Genomic DNA, 19,311 nt, shown 5'->3' with positions numbered 1-19,311 from the left:
AAATGTGCGTGTTTGGGTTAATGCATATGTATTTTAGGGCGTTCTGACACGATAGACCGCAAAGATATGGGAGGAGAGAATGGAAATTTATGCACATGACCTCCTACAGATGATTTATCATGGCTGGTGGTCCTTGCGGCAAAGGTAATTGCATCTGTTTTTTAACGTCTGCAAAAAAGCAGGTGTGAACGTATTTCCGGCACAAGATCAGAAAGGCCATTCTTTAAGAGGAAACATCGTCAGCGTGTTGGAGTAGGGGAGAGTTGCCATAAATGTAGCAGTTTTCGGATTTAGCTAATTTATGCAAAACATATTGAGCCTAGAACTATGAAATTTTACATAAAACCCAGGTAAGCTTATAGCAAATAGCCGACTTCACGGACCAATTTGGCGAGTGTTTATTACATATGCCTGTAAGCAGGTAGCTGTTTTTTTTCATTAATCACAACATCCAGAAAATGAGGCAACATCAACACAAAAAGCAAATTAGTAAAATTTATATTTTAAGAAATTAAATTCCACTTTAAAATGCCTAAGGTGTCCCCAAAAGGACACCGCATGTAGATGGTTTTCAACACCATCTAGTGTCCCTAATCTCCAAATCTGAAGCCCTCTCCCTGACCTCCCTGGGTACCAACCATCTGGTTTTCTCTTTACATGGCACTCCATTAACATATCCAAAGTGAAAAAGAAAACGCACACTTTGTTTGGCGAAGTGCTGACCAAGAAACTTGCAAATAAAACTGAAAAATAAAGGTTGCGCACTCTTTTCTCCAATGTGGTATTTAATAGCCAATGTTTTGGCAGCCAAAAAGTTGGCTATTAAATACCGCATTGGAGAAAAGAGCGTGTGAATACTGCATCGAAGAAAAGAGTTGGTACCCTTCAAAAGTCATTTGTTTGTGAATGAGCCAAATCATAAGGAGAAGGTTACAAACAAATAATAAAAACACTTTCTACTACTAGGTCAGTATTTACATAGTTTAAAACCACTGGAACTGTGGCAAACGTGCCTGGTAGATGACACAAGCACACCATAACTCCATACATACTGAAGCATGAAACAGATGGTTTGGGAAGCAAAAAAAAATCAAAAGGCCACAGCTGGAGATCTTAAGCACCTGGTTGCATCTTTTTGACATTAAGTCTCCAAATCTACCACCAGACACCATCTACATGCTGATAGGCTTCTGGAAGTCTTGCCAGAATAAATCCTGTATTGAGGGCAAACAACAATAAGTGTTACAACTTCAATTTTAACTAGGTGCTAGGGTCAGATAAGACAAAAATGTAGGCTTTTGATCAAGCACACAGCTGTGGTTTTGGCATTAGAAGATGGATGCTTATGTTGATACTGATGTTCATCTATGGTGAAGTATGATGGTGGATCCTTGATGTTATATGGTTGTTTTGCATCTGCTTGACCTTGGTTGTTAAGGTCAATGAACGCAAGCACCAAGACATCTGGGCCAAAATCCTGGTTCCCTCAGCCAGGAATCTCAAACTTGGCCACTAACGGATCTTTCAGCAAGACAATGATCCCAAGCATTCCAGAAAAATCGACCAAGAAATGTTTAACTCACCACAAAATGACTGTTATGCAATAGCCATCTCAGTCTCCAGTCTCAAAAATGTGCAACAAATGCAGAGACAAGAATCTGAAGGTTCTTGAATAATTCTCTATCATGCAATGGCCAAAATGGAATTAAAATATACCTACTGATATTTATTTTTAAACAGTCATTTTTTATTTTTTAAATAGGTTTGGAGGGCATACCTGGCTGGGAGCAGAACATAAAAAATTAAGGATATGAATGATAAAATCTCCAAGGGTAAATATTTATATATGTCACAATGCATGATTTGATGGCCTTAGAACCAATGGACTACATGAAACATATTACAGAATATGACAAAAGCCTTTCTTTACATTGTACGGAAAATACTGAACTTGCATTATCAAACCAAAGGTTCCATCTACGGCTAGAACTCCATAGTAGGGCCAGTGTAAACTTCCTGGTGCTAAACAGTCTGCAACTGCAAACTGTTGCCTGGACCTGGATTCTTTCCTGTGTTGATTCTTGGGAAGTCCCAACTGTCCAAACACTGTGTTCATACAAACTACAGCAGGAGCAGGTGAGTCTAAGGCACCCATTTGGCATTCCTGTGAGTTATACATACACTCCGACTACCCAAACTGAACCTCCACGACACAGCAGAATCAGCAGTAATTAGTAAAGACTAACTAGCCAGCTTGCAAGGCTAATCCAATGCAGCATATTGCATGAATACCACTGAAACATAATTGTTTTTAAAGACGTGCATTTACTATATGTCATGAGCACAACAGTATAATTGTGCCACTTGGGAAAACAGCAAGCAGCCGTGTAAATATATGCAAATTTTCAGCAAACACCACACAGGTATTAACTATCACTTCAATTTTCTCTTACTGGGTAGGAATGGGCCCAGGTGCGTGCAATGCATACAACAGGAACAGAAAATCTGAGGTTATGTTTGGGGCAAATATTTCAATGCCATTCCCTGATTTTCAGAGGATATTTGATTTTATCAGAACCCGCCAGATGGCAGCCCTCCAGGCCAATGGCTGAGGAGTTTGGGCCTCATTCTTACAGTATGGACAAGACAACTCCATTACCTACAATAAGGTCCTAATCACAATCTGCGATGTAGTAAAGAGGCCAATGCCCCTCCGCCCAGAATCGCTGGAGAACGGGGATCACCCCACTGCCCCTGCACTGCCCCCGCTCCGCCCCCGTGCCGCCCCGGCACCGCCACCTCCCCTGAGTTTTCGCAGCCGGGACCTGGCGGGGCCTGAAACCCATGCAGATGGCGCTGGAGGGCCGCCACGCTGAGATGGACTTTTTTAAAAATGCCATTTTTCACTTGTTAGGTGAGCAGTGAGTGCCCGTGCGCCAGCAGTCCAGGCAGCGCTGCGTGCCGATTGGACGCTTTACTGCCGACTCAGAGGCTGGCCAGGGAAAGTGAGGCCACAGGATGCATTCACCCATTTACATCACAATAACAAAAACTATATTTCACATGAAGCAAATCATGACCCTTCCCACCAAGAGATAGGGATGCGATTGGGAGTTTTATTTATCTTCTCTGGGAAATGCATTAGACATATACATTGCAATGGCAACCTCAATACTACATTACATTTTAGGTAAGACAATAATCCATTATTTTGTTTTCCCCATGGTCTCACTTTCCCAGGCTGAAATAATAGTAATATCTGAATAGATTGTTGCAAAGCTAAATATATTTTCATTATTTTAACTTGATTCATTCTTATATCTGAAAAAAGATATATGTACCATTGTAGTTGTTCTACAATAAGGACAAGGCAATGTATTAAAATAACTGAATACAGGTCTACTTTAACCATTATGTTCTACCCTACTCATCATGACATTTTCTTCCTGGAAATACTGAGTTTCAGAGTGTGCTTTAACAAGATTACCTGGTTACTGCAGAACTGTCTCTACTTTCCTGGGTCTGGGTGCTAGCGCATCTCTTTGACTGGCCAGGCCTTTTGTTCCCTATTGTAATAGCATTAGATGTGTAGATGGTAACAGTGTGCAGACGTTGTGACTGCAGATGGTGACTGCGAGCCTGGCTGTTCTGTGTTCCTGGAGGCTCTGCACGCGTGCGAAGCAGCTCTTGTCCTCGCCTGCCGAAGAAATTGGGACCAGATGTGAGCCTTGCTGTGGTCGGCTGACGTTCATCTCTCCAATTACAAAAACGCGCAGAGCCAGGAAACAGCTGGGGCAGTGTGTGAGGGAGTGTGTGCGTGTGTGTGCCTGTGTGTCCGTGTGTGTGTGTGTGTGTGTGTGTGCACCTGTGAGTGAGTATGTGTTAGTGTCACAGGTTTGTGTGTATGCATAGATGAGTGTTATATGTATATTTGTGTGCACACACGAACGTACCTTCACACACATACATACATAACACTCATGTATGCGTACAAGCACGCACATACACACAGATAACCCTCATGCAGAGCATTACTTCTGTGCCAGAGGTGATGACTGAGCAGAGCCGGCTCAGACTGGGTTTAACAGGCCAGCTCTGTAGCGTGTTCCCATAAATCACACGGGCCCACTCTCCTCTGAATCAGCCTCCCAGACGAGACAGTGCCATCAAAGTTCTGTGACTTTGATCCTTTCATTTGTTTATTCGTTTTCATTTCCCTAATGCATCAGGCAGTACCACTAGGTAAACACAGCACTTCAAATCCCACTAAGCGAAGTAAAACCATCTCAATCCCACTGTGCTTTGACTCAGCACTGGCATCGCACAATACTAACAATACCAACCTTACAAGACTCAGCACAGACATGAAAGCCCTTTCAGATGTGGTTTTGCTTTGAGAGGGAGGTCATTATGCCGCCCCATGGGAGAGAACGGCTTTTTGGGAGATTGCTTTTACTTTGTGCGCTCTCCCCCTCCCCTCTTTGAGAGGCAATCTGAGTACTGACATAAGCAGGATTAGGCCCCTCCCCCACCTGCCCCACGACCCATTTAGGATTATCCCCCCGGGGAAGGGGAGGCCGGCGCTCCCGGACACTACGGTGAAAGGACCCGAACCCCCCTCTGCGATTGGGGGGCCTGGCCTGGGTCCCGCTCTCGTCCAGCTCCTCGATCAACACACCCCCACCACACACCGCCTCAGAGTGGGGGGACAAAGAGCGACGGCCATCGGGTAGGCACAATCGAGGGATTTTGATTTACTCACATATTAAGCGACCGGGGAAATAAACAGGGACGTGAAGCACGCCCCGCCCGACACGCCCGCGCGACACGCCCAGCGTCCACTGGAACAAGCCCGTAATTGCAGGAAAGCTCTCAGCCATTTGCAATGAAAATGGGAGCCTCTCCAAAGAGCCTCTCCAACACAACACTTTTATTATTAGGTCTGTTGCCCGGCAACTCCAGATCATTATATTTTCTGCATTGTGATGATAACACAGCGCGGAAGTGACATTCTATTAGCCCGCCGTACAAACATGGCGGAATAATTTGCTTTAAAAGCGGAGCCATTCTGCAACGGAGCAGGGGCCGTGTTGAAACGCATCGCCACATAATTATTTCACTCTTGTTCAAAGTTGGGTTGAGCGAAAATGTGGAGGCAATAAATTGCCATAGACAACATCTTTGCAGGAGATTAGGAACAGGAGCACTTTGACTGACACTGAAATGTCAATTTTTCCTTACCTACTTCAGCGTGTATTCTTGAATAAGTTCACTTTAATTTGTAATTCTATAATATCACTGCCATCATGAGAATGGGGGGGCGGGGATCTTATCTAGGTTTTACCTCCAAATTGCATTTAAGAATGTACAATTATGATGAATGGAGCTTCAATTATTTTTTTAATGTGAAAAATTAAGTGTTTGATTGGACATTCCAATCACATACTGGTCTCTACAGTAAATAATCTGCACTTCCACCTGAACACCAGCCTGGGAAATGGTTTTTTAATAGATCCTAAGTGCCTTTTAAGATCGGGTAGAGATGCTTTTTTTCCTGAGATGGTGGCCAAGTGAAAGGGCATGGAGAGAAAGCATAACTAAGTGTCCATTAATGTAGTTCCACGACCTTCTTCCCTGACAGGACCAACATGGCGTCTGAACTGCGTGCGAAACTCACTCTCCGCCAATAAGCCTCTCAGTCATGAGGAGATACTGAGTGAGAGGTTGGCACTTACTCGTCCAGACTGCACTTTTTCAGTTACACCTTGCCAGTGAAACAACACTTAAGTACTGCTGTTAAATGTGACTGATAAAAGCTATTTTCTACCTTGACAGTAGTTTTCTGTCAATGTGAGTAAATGAGGGCTATCATAACCACTGGGTAGACAGTTATGATAATGCGGTGTGATTTAGTCTTTGGGATGAATTCTTGAGTTGCCTAATTAAAAACATTTTGAATCCAATTACGTTATTCAGCAACATCAGAACTCATAAATAGGTCATGCTAGAAATCACAAAAATATAAGAATAGGCAATGTTAAAAACCATAGAGATTTCTGAGGTACTTACAACACTGACAGAGCAACACTGATTGGAAGACCTCAGTGTCACAAACAGCGTTGCTGTGATTCTGGAGACTGCGGCGATCTCAGAGGACGCGAGACTGTCAGCGCAATGAGCAGCTTACACACTGATAATTCCCATCAGGTGAATATCCTCATTAGAGCGAGAGGAGCCAGGCAGCTCCGGGGTCGCGGGGTCAAAGGGTCACGGGGTCAAGGCTCCCGCCGCCGCGCCTGATTTCCCCGCACGTTGTCCGGGTCCCTGTCTGTGTCAGGCACCGGGGCTCTCATCAGCAGGAGAGCCTCTGAAAAAAAAAAAAGGAAGGGAAAGTAGAGAAAAAAAATCGCCCAGGGCGGTCAGAGAGAACATCACCTGTGGCCGCGGCTGACTGACAGCTGGGTGTCCCTCCGCGCTCGGCGGGGTCAGCGCACGGGTCGCTCAGCCCCGCCAGCCAAACTCAAACGCAGCGTGCACCAGCCAGGAGGAGTCAAGGGTTGGGAAGCGGGTCGCCTGCTGCATGTTGAAAGCGGTGCGATTCCTATTGGCTCGCATTTTTGTGTGTATGGGGGGGGGGGGGTTCGGAAGTAGTGAAAAGGGGATGGGGGGGGCGGGGTTGAGGAGCAGGTGGGGGTGTAATATACAAAATTAATTTGAAAAAAAAGCTTCTCGCAGTTGTGTGGGAGTCACGTATATACGTAACGTTTATACCTACAGACAGAAATGACTTGGTTTGTATTATGTTTTAAGCAGAGCAGAAAAGAGGAGGCATCCATGTTTGCCATATTCTGCCTCTTTAATAGGGAAGACAGGAGTCAGTCCAACTTCAGTGCTCCGTTACATTATGTTGGTGTTTCTAATGTTGGATCAGACTGCTTGTGTGACATATTTCACCTAGTTGTAGAAAACAAAGTGAGGTTTGGACAGCTTGATTCTAAATTGTCTGAAAATGCATGGGGGACCACAACGGCAAAAACTTTGGTCACCAAGATATCTAAAACAGATGCCTGGATCGGTAAGCAGAACACTGACTTTGTGCGGAGTCATATATATTTGTCTCATTTTATGTATACTCTTTTGATGGCTGTGTACACTACCTCAGTTATTTTTGTCTACTTTGTTGAGGTTTTGATGGTTGGCTGATATGTTGGCCTTTCTCTCTCATCTATTACCTCACCAGCGCTAGGCATAGGCGACAAGGGTGGTCACCTAGGACGCAATCCGTCTGAGGGGCGGGCGCCAAACAAACTTTTTTTTAATCCACCCATTGCATCCTTGTTACTGCATATGGCATTCTACTCCTCCCGCCCCACACCCTTCAGTGGAGTCACTCAGGACCCACCTTAATCTTTTGAAGACTGACCCAAGAGATTCAGTTCAAATGCCCTAAAACTGAAAAGACTCAGGTTCACACTCTGTACTTACTCTTTAAGGTGCCCACCCCCCATGAAAATATGCAATAATTTCTGAGTCTTAAATTACTGGGTAGGTAGGTAATTCATTATTGGTATAGAAGTCTTCACTTGTAGATAAATAAGCAATAATTATGATCATTTCAAAGATCAACTCAGTGACTATACGATTTATGTTGAATCTGTGATGCTGAAAACATATGCCCTAATGACTGTGTCAGTGTTCCTATGCAATATACCAACCTACAATATTCAATATTGACCCTCAGGTAAAAACATTGAATAGGGAAAAAACGAAAACATTGCAAAATCCAATGAACAAAAATGTGTGGACCCACATATACAATATTTATTCAGTATAAATACTTTAGTTATACTAGGGGCTTAGTTTCCATCATGTCCATTTACATGCAGTCAGCCAGTCAAATTCGATTAGAAACCCTTAGTACCGTTTAAGTTACACACACGTATTCCACTTGAAACTTTCTGAACTACATTGCATTATAGAAAGCATGCAGTTCAGTTATATGAATACAAAGATAATCTACCATTTATTATGATCCGTTATGTTATTTATGTTATTTTTTATTATCAGTGGAAAACTAAATCTATACAGAAATGTATAATAAAGCCAAGCCAAGTCTGTTTCACCCTATATCGCAGTACATGAAATTTGTTTTTTTTTTTGTTATGGTGACTTGATGACTCAGAGCAAGGATTTTTTTCCTCCCTGAACCTGGATGTAACACTTGAAACTTTGCCCAGGGATACTTTCTTGTCAGACATCACCAGTTTCTCTGGCTCACTGAAAGATCATTAACAATTTAGAGGGCAAAGGCCCCAGACGCACTTATTGCTGTCAAGTCTGATTCAATCTCCGTTACCCTGGCTCTCCTAATAAACTGAGTGCTCCTGCCACTGTGACTAACATAGACTCATCTGCAACATCATATATCACATTCGGGGCTCTATTGTGCAATTCCCTCCACAAACACGGAAAGGGTTTGACCCTTGGCAATCTGAATGACTGTTGCAGTTCTCTTGTTGTGTGTTTTTGCTCCATTTGACTTCATTTTTGTGTTTGGAGATTGATAACTGAATTTAAAGACTTTTTCCGACATCCCAGAATGACTCAAGGACTCTGCTGGAAAAATATCACCTGTGTGTTTGTTTTAACTCTCACTGAATGTGGTGATGAAACAGCTCCTGGACTTGTGGACTTTCTTGTGTTTACGGTATTGATGAGCTGTCAAGAATCCCGTCTGACAAACACGGGTCATGGCGGTGCTTTTACACAAACACCAACTCTCTGCGTTAGTCATGGCATATTCAATGTATATCAACTTCTGGAATTAGTGCAAACTATTAATTTTTATGGTATTTAATGTCTCATTTTCCTTCTTTGTATTTATAATTCTGTCAGTGGCATAACAGTATCAACAATGGACCATCCAATGACCGTGGGGGGAAATGAAATTTCAGTATTGATGTATATTAAAATATTAATGCATAATTGGAAGGCCTACGTTGTAGTGGCTAGCTAAAGCATGTGTAACACGCAGTAAATGAGTGTCAGTTTCATGAAGGGTCAGATGCCCTTTTGTTAATTTATGGGATTTCTGTATTTCCTTTGCTGTGGTACTGAGAAAACAAGGATGATGATGTTTGTGTGCACTTTGAAAAGTTTGCAGATGCTAGTGAATTATGCACACAAATTCCCAGGCAGAACATTCAATAATAATGAAGAACTTCTGGTTGTTCCAACAGTACAGATTTGAAGATCAGCTTAAATGAATCAATAAGCAAAAGTTACATAACAGCTATAGAACTGTTCAAATAGACCCACATACTGTGCTATATCCTAATACTCCCACTTCGAATGAAAGGTATGTGAAGCGCACAAATATTCATTGTTTTAAAAAAACCCTTCCACTTATTTAAAAAATATTTAATTATAAAAGCATGCTGCATGTATATGGCAGTGGACTGCTCAGAGCCAATCAGAATTTAATTAGCCACATCAGCAAACAACAGCTCGATCTTCCAGCTCTCTCTCTCCGACACGGTGCATTATGAGCAGACAACGGGCAGACACCCACCTCATTCCTTGACCCTCATCACTTTTGGCACAGAGAGATAAGTATAAACGTGACATCACCACCGTAGGGGCACTGAGGCAGCTGTGCACTTTTCATTTCTTCATGGGAGGGTAGAATGACATTTCTAATTTAATTTGGTGATATTTATTTGGGAGCTTTCTGATATCTGGGTTGAAATTACTCATTTGCTTAGCAGCCCGCCTTATCTCAGCCACCTCACAATGCAAACAATTTTCCAAATGTTACTCATTTTCTGACCTGGTTTCACAGACTGATTTTTAACGGAGCAATTGAGGTGAAATTAAATTGCACAAATTTTGCAGTTTGAAAAATTTAAGGGTTGTGTGGCAATTCTAAGGGTACCATGACAGTGTCATCCAGAATTAAAACCGGTAACTATAACCACCACTTTCCAATCCTGTCCTGACTTTTCCATGAAAGGCAAATACTGGTCTCCAGGTTTCATAACGCAAATTGTCCAGCTTTAAAATTTGAGACAAGAACAACCATTTCAACTATCAAACACAAATGAGTTCATGATGGTGTTATTTGTTATTGCAATGGGTAATGACAGAAGTATTTTTGCCGACACATTGACAATGGACATGTGCAAGTGAATTGTGTTTGTGGTCATCAACACCAGTTCCAACAATTTCTAGTAGGAATCACAACATCCAAAGGTCCTTCCAGTTCACCCTCTCTCACTCACCCCCTCACTTCTCTTTCTCTACCCCCACATATGGCCGTGCATTCTAATGCACAGAGCCAGAGCTGTCAGAATGCCCCTAGTTCCTACAGTACAGCCACCTTTCCTGGCCTTTCCACGTATAGTTAACAAAAGAGGGGGGTAAACCCTCCAAGGACTACAGCGAGTTTCTCCACTTATTGAACTCATGAATAATTCAGAAATACAACATAGCAGTAGTGTGTGTGTGTGTGTGTGTGTGCGCGTGTGTGTAGCAGGGGGGTTACTGGGCATGTGTATTCACCAGGGAATTTCTGTATCTACGTCCATTGATCACGGTTTGGCCACCTTCCACATACTATATCAGGAATGACCTGGCCGCTGAATGCTTTTCCAATTAAAACCCCTAAGACCCATATCCTATGGTGGCTATTTTGCCATAGTGGTATGCCAATACTCTCAAAAAATTGCAAATAAACCTTTAGGATAACTGACATCTCTTAAAACATACAATTCTTGCTCAATGTACCTAAATATCGTAACTCCGTGGGGGCATTGCTTATATTTACAAGAACTTTGTTTATCTAGCCATTGTTGCATGGCATTTGGGATATTCCTCATCGCAGCACCCCTGGAGGTGCTTGTTCTATCTTTATCGCATCAGTGTATTATTCCAGCACTACAGACAGCCAATCAGTTCAATCGTCAGAGGACTGCGTGTGCTACCTGGCAGTGCAGAGAATTCTCAGCTGAGATGCTATAGTAATCTTAGGTTTTAACTCACTCAGTTCCTTACAAAGGAGTTCAGTGTGGTAGTATGAGAATTATGATTTTTTTTGCTTACTTGTACTATATATGAGTGCCTCTGTTTTCGTCATGGTAGAAGGATTTCAGTACATATGATATCCTGGTTAATCAAAGCTACGTGACCAGGGGAGCATACAAAGATTTCAAAGCTAAGATGGGTGACGAAAATTGTTCTGGGGGTTCAGACGGTGGGACAAAACTTTAACACAGCACTACGGTTAATGCATTTAACAGAAGCAAATTATGCCCGTTTCAAAAACAAACACATCTCAAACAGCCCAGAATGTCAAGCATGACACATTTCAGCATAACCAAAGTCTGCATTTTCCATTTTGGTAAACCGTATGCATACTGATGCTTGTTTGCAAAGAGGAAATGAAAGCTCCAAATTAAATCAGAAGGAAGTTCAGAAAGCCCATTTATCACGAGCGGCTAAGTGTGAAAAATGGAATACATCAGGCAGGTGGGCAGGTGGGTGAGCGCTTTTATTCTATTTTCCGTTTCCTTTTTTATGCTTAGCGTCTTGCTGTGCTGTTAATGGGTTTCTGGTTTGATGAGAACCCGTCCCAGGCTTTAACGACGCCCCCACACAGATATCGTCTCTCGATTAGGAATCGCCTGAATCCGGGGATAATGAAGGAGGGGATCGGCGAGGGACAGGTTTTGCATGGATACCGGGTTTCGCCGGATAATGCAAATCGTCTCCAGATGCTTCCACTACAGAATTTAAATAACGGGGTGCATCGTCCCTTTTACACCTGAGCCACACGGGAACTTTGATTACCGGCTTTGATAGACCATGGAAAATGTCTCTCTCAAAACCCAGCCATTAACAAAAGGCCTTTTAATCACTATTCATTAATTTCACCTCTGTGAAGCCCATGTTCTCAAATACGGTTCTACCCCCCCCCCCCCCCATTCCTCATCAAAGCATTCCTAATTGCCTCATAATATGAGAAACCGAGGTGACACGTGTTGCGCAGGTTTGAAACGGCAGTTCAAAGGGAGAGAAACATTGGTGAGCTGTGAATAAGTGTAAAACAAAAGCACCCTTTAAGATAGTAATGAACGTATTTGTTCATGTGCGGGCGTACCGTCAGGGTCTCTTCTATAGTCAGTACATCCTTCAGACTGTAGTGGGTACTGGTGAATCAGGCAGCAATGAAAGCAAGGTGCATGCAGGTTTCTTCAAGTAAATTTTATGACTTTTTAAGACCTTTTTTATGCCACATGAAATGAGATTTAAGACTCATTTTGCTACACAATATACAAGTGGAAAACCACTATTCACAACTGAATATACCAAAGGTTCTGAAATTCCTAATGAACAGTATATAAGTAAAAAGACATCAATTATTTATATATTTTGGCTAAAAGAGCGCTGAACGTAGATTCAACACAACACTTATGACACAACACATATGTGTTGCTACAGTGTACAATGGCACTCATAACATCTGCTAGCATGTTGGTAACAACACAATAAAATTATGTCCGAAAGGCCTGGAGAAAAGAAAAGGTGTGCAGTAAAGAACAGACAAACTCCTTTCACCCTGAAAGTCACATTGAGTCCAAACAATGCGAGAGACAAATTCACAGTTAAATAATACAACCCAAAATGTGAAAAAAAGTCTAAAGTAACATTTACGATCAGATTCTGGAAGAGCAGTTTTCGTGCCACCATGCTACACAAAATGGAGCCAGAGACTGGGCAGTAAGGAAAACAGGGGTACTCATATGGTCATGAAGTTCAGGCCGGGTCCAGGTTGTCCGCTAAGCACATGAAAGACTTAGGCCTAGTATCTCATTTCCCAACATTTCAGCCTTACATGGTTTTATATAGCCTAACAGGTTTCATTAACGTCAATGCAGCCTCATGCTATATACGGCACAAACCAAAGTTAAGCCCGTTTCATTAGTCAGACTCCTTTTCTCATGGAGTATTTGCAAATTGAGTCGAGCAGAATAAAATGAGAGGAAAAAATCCTTATCCTTGCCTTTCAGACTCTGAGGAGGCCTATGAATCTTATCTGATTGTAACCCTCCAGGACAGGAGTTTTATATCCCTGGACTAGACATTTATGACTGTAAATGTGTACAATTATTATTTTCACCATTCCATTTAGATTTTGCTGGTATGTGAATGTACGTTCAATGGAAAATACTACTGCACACATAAAACAGCATTGCAGTACAAAGGTCAATGTTCTCCTTATGCAACATTCATTCTCTTATGCACATAGTTATATTTAAAGTGTTATCTCTCCAAGGAATTTTCCATGTCAAATAAACCTTTCCCACTCATTTATTAGGGCTATGAAGTCAAGAAGAATTTGTTCCCTAGCACTTGTTGGTAAATTGTCTTCTGAATGTCTGAGTGCCCATTAAAAACCATTAAGGCTTCAACTGTACCAGATGGGATTTGTTTCAAAAATAGTTTCCATGGTACCAGGTTAAATACAATGAGGAGGGGGAGGGGTTCAAATACTTCACTTTGCTTGAGTTTTCTACTCAGTCATTAAGTACAGTAATGCTTCAGTAGATTTTCATTGAATGTTGTTAGAACTAATAGTCAACATGATAATCACTTTGTTAAAAATGAAATGTAAAAACAGTAAGTAGCAATGAATGCTTTAAGACAGAGATGATATATTTTTTTTAACAAGCGCGAATCCGCAATAGCTGCGACCGCACACGCGCATGCATCAACGCACACGCCCTCACACAAACACGTGACCTTTTCTTTGGCTCATGACCAACCTTTCCACAAAAGCTTGTGCAAATCTGTGAATCCATTCGGGAATTATGCACCTTTTTGTGATAGGCCACGCCCATCGCCACGCCCCCTCTTAGTCAATCAGCCTGAAAGTTACTCAGCTGTACCTTCCGGTCATGACCAACATCTATGCCAAATTTCAGCCTCCTGGGGCGAAAACTGTGGCTGCTATGGGGTGGGACGCTTTTGTGGACAAACCGACCGACAGACAGTGCTATAGAGCTGCGGTCGCGGCTAAAAAAAACACCGTACAAAACTTAGCTATGTGATATGTACTGATTTGGGAAATGGGTTTCATAGAAGACTTGCATAAAATTGCTTTCTTTCATATTTCTTACGTAAATTGCCTTGCCTCAAACAGCTTCTTGACATTTTGCAATAGTGTATTTACGTTTTTGGCTAAACATTTGACTGGTAGGGGTAAAGAGAAGAAAGCATTTCCTGCTCTTTGTGAGCAGTTTCAGGTGATTGTTTTGTCAGATCTCTAAGAATATGGAGTTTGATCACTGTTGCTTCCTGAGCAGGCAGTCAGAAGACTTCGCCTTTAACAGAATAACACTGCCAGATTTTTTTGGATGCTGCCCCTCACCACATCACGTTTTCCCGTGCACGAGCTGCAAGGGCACGAAGGGTTCCGGCAGGGCGTTCATCAGGTGCTAAAAGGCCCGTGCACTCTTTTGCAGGCTGTTGAACAAAGCCCTGTCTGAATCTGAAGCATGCCAACCTCATGCGCATTATAGTGAGGGACAGACAAACCTCAATCCATTCCTGACTGTGGTTCTCACCAGGTTACTCTAAATGAGGGAAATTTTTCTGTTCTTTCATCTCACTGATCACACTGTCGGCTAATAATAGCTCTGATTATTCAAACTCTGGCCAGCTGAGGATTTTTGCTTATTGAGGTGAGTGCGTTTCCCCTCTCTCTTACACGAACAGGCCCCAGCGTTCCATGGCCACCTGAGAATGCAGACTTGGACGAAACGCTGTTTTTTTGTTGCGATAATTAGGTAAAGAGCTTTCTCGGCCACAAAACCCGGTTGCCTGGTAACGGCTACGCAGGGCAACTGTGGAGGAGAAGGCTGAAGAGATGTCACTAGCTACAGATGACAATGAAACTCCATTAGCAGATTCATAAACCCAGTCAGGTAATTACGCTTGTCTCAGAGCCACATGTAGCTCTAGACATTTCTGCAAGTGAATTATATCTCAGGTTGACAGAATAATTATAAGATGGACACTATATTTGCCCAGTACACCAATCCCAATGGCGACCTGTCCCATTTGACAATCATGAACATTGGCTGCAAATTGGCCGCAAGTACCTCACCTATAGGTGATGGATGGAGTGTTAGCAACTCACTTTAGATTGCTTTGTGTTTGTGGATGATGAATGATATATTTATAATGTTTCTCACATTACAGCTATGACCTGTCAAGTGCTCTTCAAACATCACAATGCCGCCTCCGTAAAGCAGCCAGACAATGAACCTGACTACCTGCAGGGGACGGCATCCAGCTGCACACCCCCAGCCCTCTCCAGAACACACACGCATCTGCCTCACACCCACCTGCCCTGCCCACGTGCCTGCACACACAGACTGCAAGTACTTCTGTCAAGAAATGGTAATGTATACTTTTAAATAACAGATACTACATGCCCATGCTATATAGGTGTATAGTGAAATGTGCACAAATGTTTAGTAATAAATAAATAAATAATGTCATGACTTGAACACAATGCAAATACATTTGCTATTACTTAGCAAGATTATGATAAAGATCCAAGCCCTCTTAAATATCGTGAGTCCCTTATCCTCTGGGTGTTTTCTCTGAAAGCTTTGAAAGTGATCTCCTGCTCTGGGTATCACTGAAAGTGCAAAGGACAAGCAGAGCTCTGAGCCGTGGACAGGGCAACACAGGGGCGCCCTGTTTCATGGGATTATCCCTGCATCACCCCTCACTCAATGTTTAATCTCTGCTCTACATGGTTTCCAGTGAGTCGTAGGTAAGAGGGAAAAATAATAATAGATCCCCCAATAAGAGATCCCCAAACCAACCCCCACTGAACTAAACATCCAGAACTGAATGCACTATTATGCACTGTGCAGTCTGTAATGGCACATCTCTGTGACAAAGCACCTGTCTATACCATGAATCATCAGGGACCCAGCACTTTGTCACCTAATGGAAGGTATCATGCCACCTGAGAAGGCTTTTAAAAATGTGTACCACAGTATATCCTGGCCAGGAGAGCAGGACAGATCAGACATCTCTGATTTTGGTTGGATAAAACTGCGGGGTTTGGGGGGTGGGCGTGGTATGCTCTGATCATTTTGTTGTAAGCGGCTTTCAAACAATTTTATTATACACTTGTAAATAACTTGTCTACCGTATATTATACAAATAGTACATCTCTCCATAACTTTCAAAGCACACAAAGCACTTGTTATTTTGGAGGATTCAAACATAGCAGTTGGACGCTTGGGATAAGAAAACTTCATAAATGCTATTTACTGAATAATTGGCTCAAATTAATTATGTTTTTTTATAGAATAAGAATTCAAGAATTCATATCTTCATAGAATATTAACAGATAACCTGTTGCGGATTGCATCATTAAGATAACTAGTAATTACGTTTGAGCTAGTACTCAAACTTGAGTTTGTGCAATTATGAATATTGTTGCACGATAATTAGTGGACTTTGAAAAACATACTGTTCTTACCTCCAGTCAGAGCAGCCCACATTGTCCTGTGGTTGACTAACTCAGCCAGGTGGGTCCCCTGAGGGGTGTGTGGGGAGGGACAAGGGCAGGACTTGGGGCAGGGGGCACCAGAGGTCTCCTCTATTTTCCCAATCCTGCCTCTCTCTGGTTTCTCGTCTCCTTCGGGCGACCCACTCCAGGGCCTGGATCGGATGCTGTTGTTATTACTCCTCCTCTTTGATCCATTCATGTGTGAGGCCACAGTGGGGTAGCTTGATGAAGGATTCCTCAAACTGCTACTCCTCTTACTGAAGGATACTGGCCTATTGTTGACCGACTCACAGCCTCCCAGCCCAATTTGGAGTTCTGTACCCCCCTACCCTTTCTAAAACAAGAGGCCGATCCCTTTGAAGTTGCCCCAGCGAGGCCTGGAATTGAATACAGCACTGGCAGGGCTTCAAACTATATTGTTGTTTTGGCAAAGCCACAGTGAAATTCCTCTGCAGAAAAACTTATCACAAGCGGCTGGAAGCTACTCTCATCACCATCCCCCATTCCCAAAGCAACGCTGAGGGGACTCCACTCCTTTCCATTACAGAGCAGGTGGGAATCCAGCAGGGTAATATTCTGTGTCGTTTGTAACCAACACTCAATTAAGCCGTGGTGTTGAAACTAATCCACATATTGCCAGGAAATTAGCGACAGTTCATAAGAACGTTGATCGTAAACTGATACATTAGCATTGTGGTAGCTACGCTTTCTTAAATTCGAATGTGCAAAAACAAACACGACGGTAGTTCGTTTTACAACCTCACGTCGTGGGGGAAAACATTGCATTTATGTCAAACACACATTCAGATTGCGATATCGCTCTAAACTCAACGGTGACGTAAGTAATCATGTGATGTTTGGACCAATAGCTCAGAAGGGGAGGTCGGAGAACAAGAAAGACATTTAACAAGTTCTCCTGGTGGGCCGTCGCACACTGCAACGTGAGAACACAACGCCGCGTCTTTTTTGCTCAAAAAGTTCTACTTCTTACTAAGTATACTGCCTACTATAGTATTCTACTTAAGAGCAGGATGACAGAATCGGGGATCAATGGCGGCTTTCATGCTGACTTTAATCTAAATTATTAGATTTGAAATGTGTTCGGTCTGTTTTCACGCAACAATACCCAATATCTACTGCAGGCATTACATTTTGTGATTGAAAGATAGAGGAAATGAGGGATTCGTCCTCCAGCGGTAATCGTCTCCACTTTGTGCTTCAGTTTGGATAAAATCGCGTAGGGCCTACAGAATGTGGTTTGCTTCCGTTGCTTAACTGAGTTTCCCAAATTGTTCTCTGATGCATGAACACTCAAATGAAGTTAGTTTTCTAGTAAAACTATTATTACAAAAAGCACATTTTCTTTTTAGATAAATGCCGGCGCTTTTTATAATTACTGATTTATTGCTTGGCAGCTGTTGTCATCAAGGGGGTGACAGTATTGAATACAGTAGCCCATGCACTCAGTATTAGTTTAGCAATATTTCCGGATTTAAAGCAACCTATAAAAATCGGAGTCAGTGGTCATAATAGCCTAATTATGTTGTGCTCCGACAGATAAATAACCAAATTTGCGCTAACCGATTTTAATGGCTGTGAATCAGCTACCCTGTCATAGGCTACAAAATGAAGTGTCAGTACTGCTGAGAATTCCGCTTGCTATTCCTGAGATGCACACTGTAGCCTATAGATCTTTGTTTGACAACAGGTCAAACGCAGAATTTATTTTAAAAAAGGAATAAAAAGCAATAACCGCCCAGACTCACAGAAATCCTAAACGGTGTCAGAAGGGAGCTAAATACTTTTGGTTGACATTTACAAAGTTGAGCCGTGTTTTGTACAGTTTACGTAGGGGAAGCGTTGGCAGTGCATCTAATTAGTTCTTTGTCGACTGAGATTTACAACTGAAGACTGGCTCGGCTTACATTTCCTTAGAAAACTCTAGATTTCACTCAATACAAGCTTATCATACATTTTTGAGAATAGCCAAAATCATACAACCACCCTTTACGATTGAATGTTTCATTGTTCAAAATATGGGCCGTAAATTATAAAACAGGTTATGGAGTACATAGTGTATTTTTAGTGGGTGTTTCGGGCTAAATTCTTTAAATGTTTGCAGTTTGGAACCGCAAGTTTAGCGTTTTGAAAAGTTATGTAGTCGATAGATACCTGGCCTACTTAATTGCGATAAACTTTAGTGTACATACCCAGCAATGTCTTTCAGCATTAACTTTTCTATAGTTTGACTAAAATAATACACAGACACACACACGTTCTAGATTGATATAGCCTAACGTATATCAATATACCTTTAGTTTTAATCATACACTAGGCCTACTAGCATAGAGGGGGGAAAAAGCCAATGGATGTTTAGGAAGTAGATAGTCTAACGGGACTAATATATCGTTGAGCAGAAAAGTAGTCCACATCGGGCAAATGACACGTTTTAAATAATTTGCGGGGTGTGGAAATAATAGTGGACCAATGTGAGACAAAATATTAACTACTTTATGAAATACAGGAAAATAGGCTATAAAGTTATTTGAAGTAGACCTTTAGGAAGTGTGGCAGGTCCATCTCTCAGGAACCAGTCCATTTCAAATGTTTGTTTATAATCACGCATGCATTTGAAAACGTGCGTGTGAGAAGGTTGCAATGATCCAGTTAATTCTATGCCAGCCTTGATAGAGCAGATGTTTGTTCATTTTGCCAGC

The 19,311-nt window shown here is 42.2% G+C and overlaps 1 long non-coding RNA gene across 1 annotated transcript; it reads right to left on the bottom strand.

The window, feature by feature from the left end:
- Positions 1 to 3,057: 3,057 nt before the first annotated feature.
- LOC135261450 (uncharacterized) lies at positions 3,058 to 17,457 on the bottom strand. Its single transcript, XR_010331938.1, has 3 exons — positions 16,565 to 17,457; positions 6,070 to 6,367; positions 3,058 to 3,697 (listed from the first exon to the last, which is right to left on the bottom strand). It is a non-coding gene; the product is annotated as an uncharacterized LOC135261450 (long non-coding RNA).
- Between the last annotated feature and the right edge of the window lie 1,854 nt (positions 17,458 to 19,311).

This window comes from Anguilla rostrata, chromosome 8, assembly GCF_018555375.3.
Source record: "Anguilla rostrata isolate EN2019 chromosome 8, ASM1855537v3, whole genome shotgun sequence".
Taxonomy (NCBI): Eukaryota; Metazoa; Chordata; class Actinopteri; order Anguilliformes; family Anguillidae; genus Anguilla; species Anguilla rostrata.
This window is presented reverse-complemented; position numbering and strand designations above follow the sequence as displayed.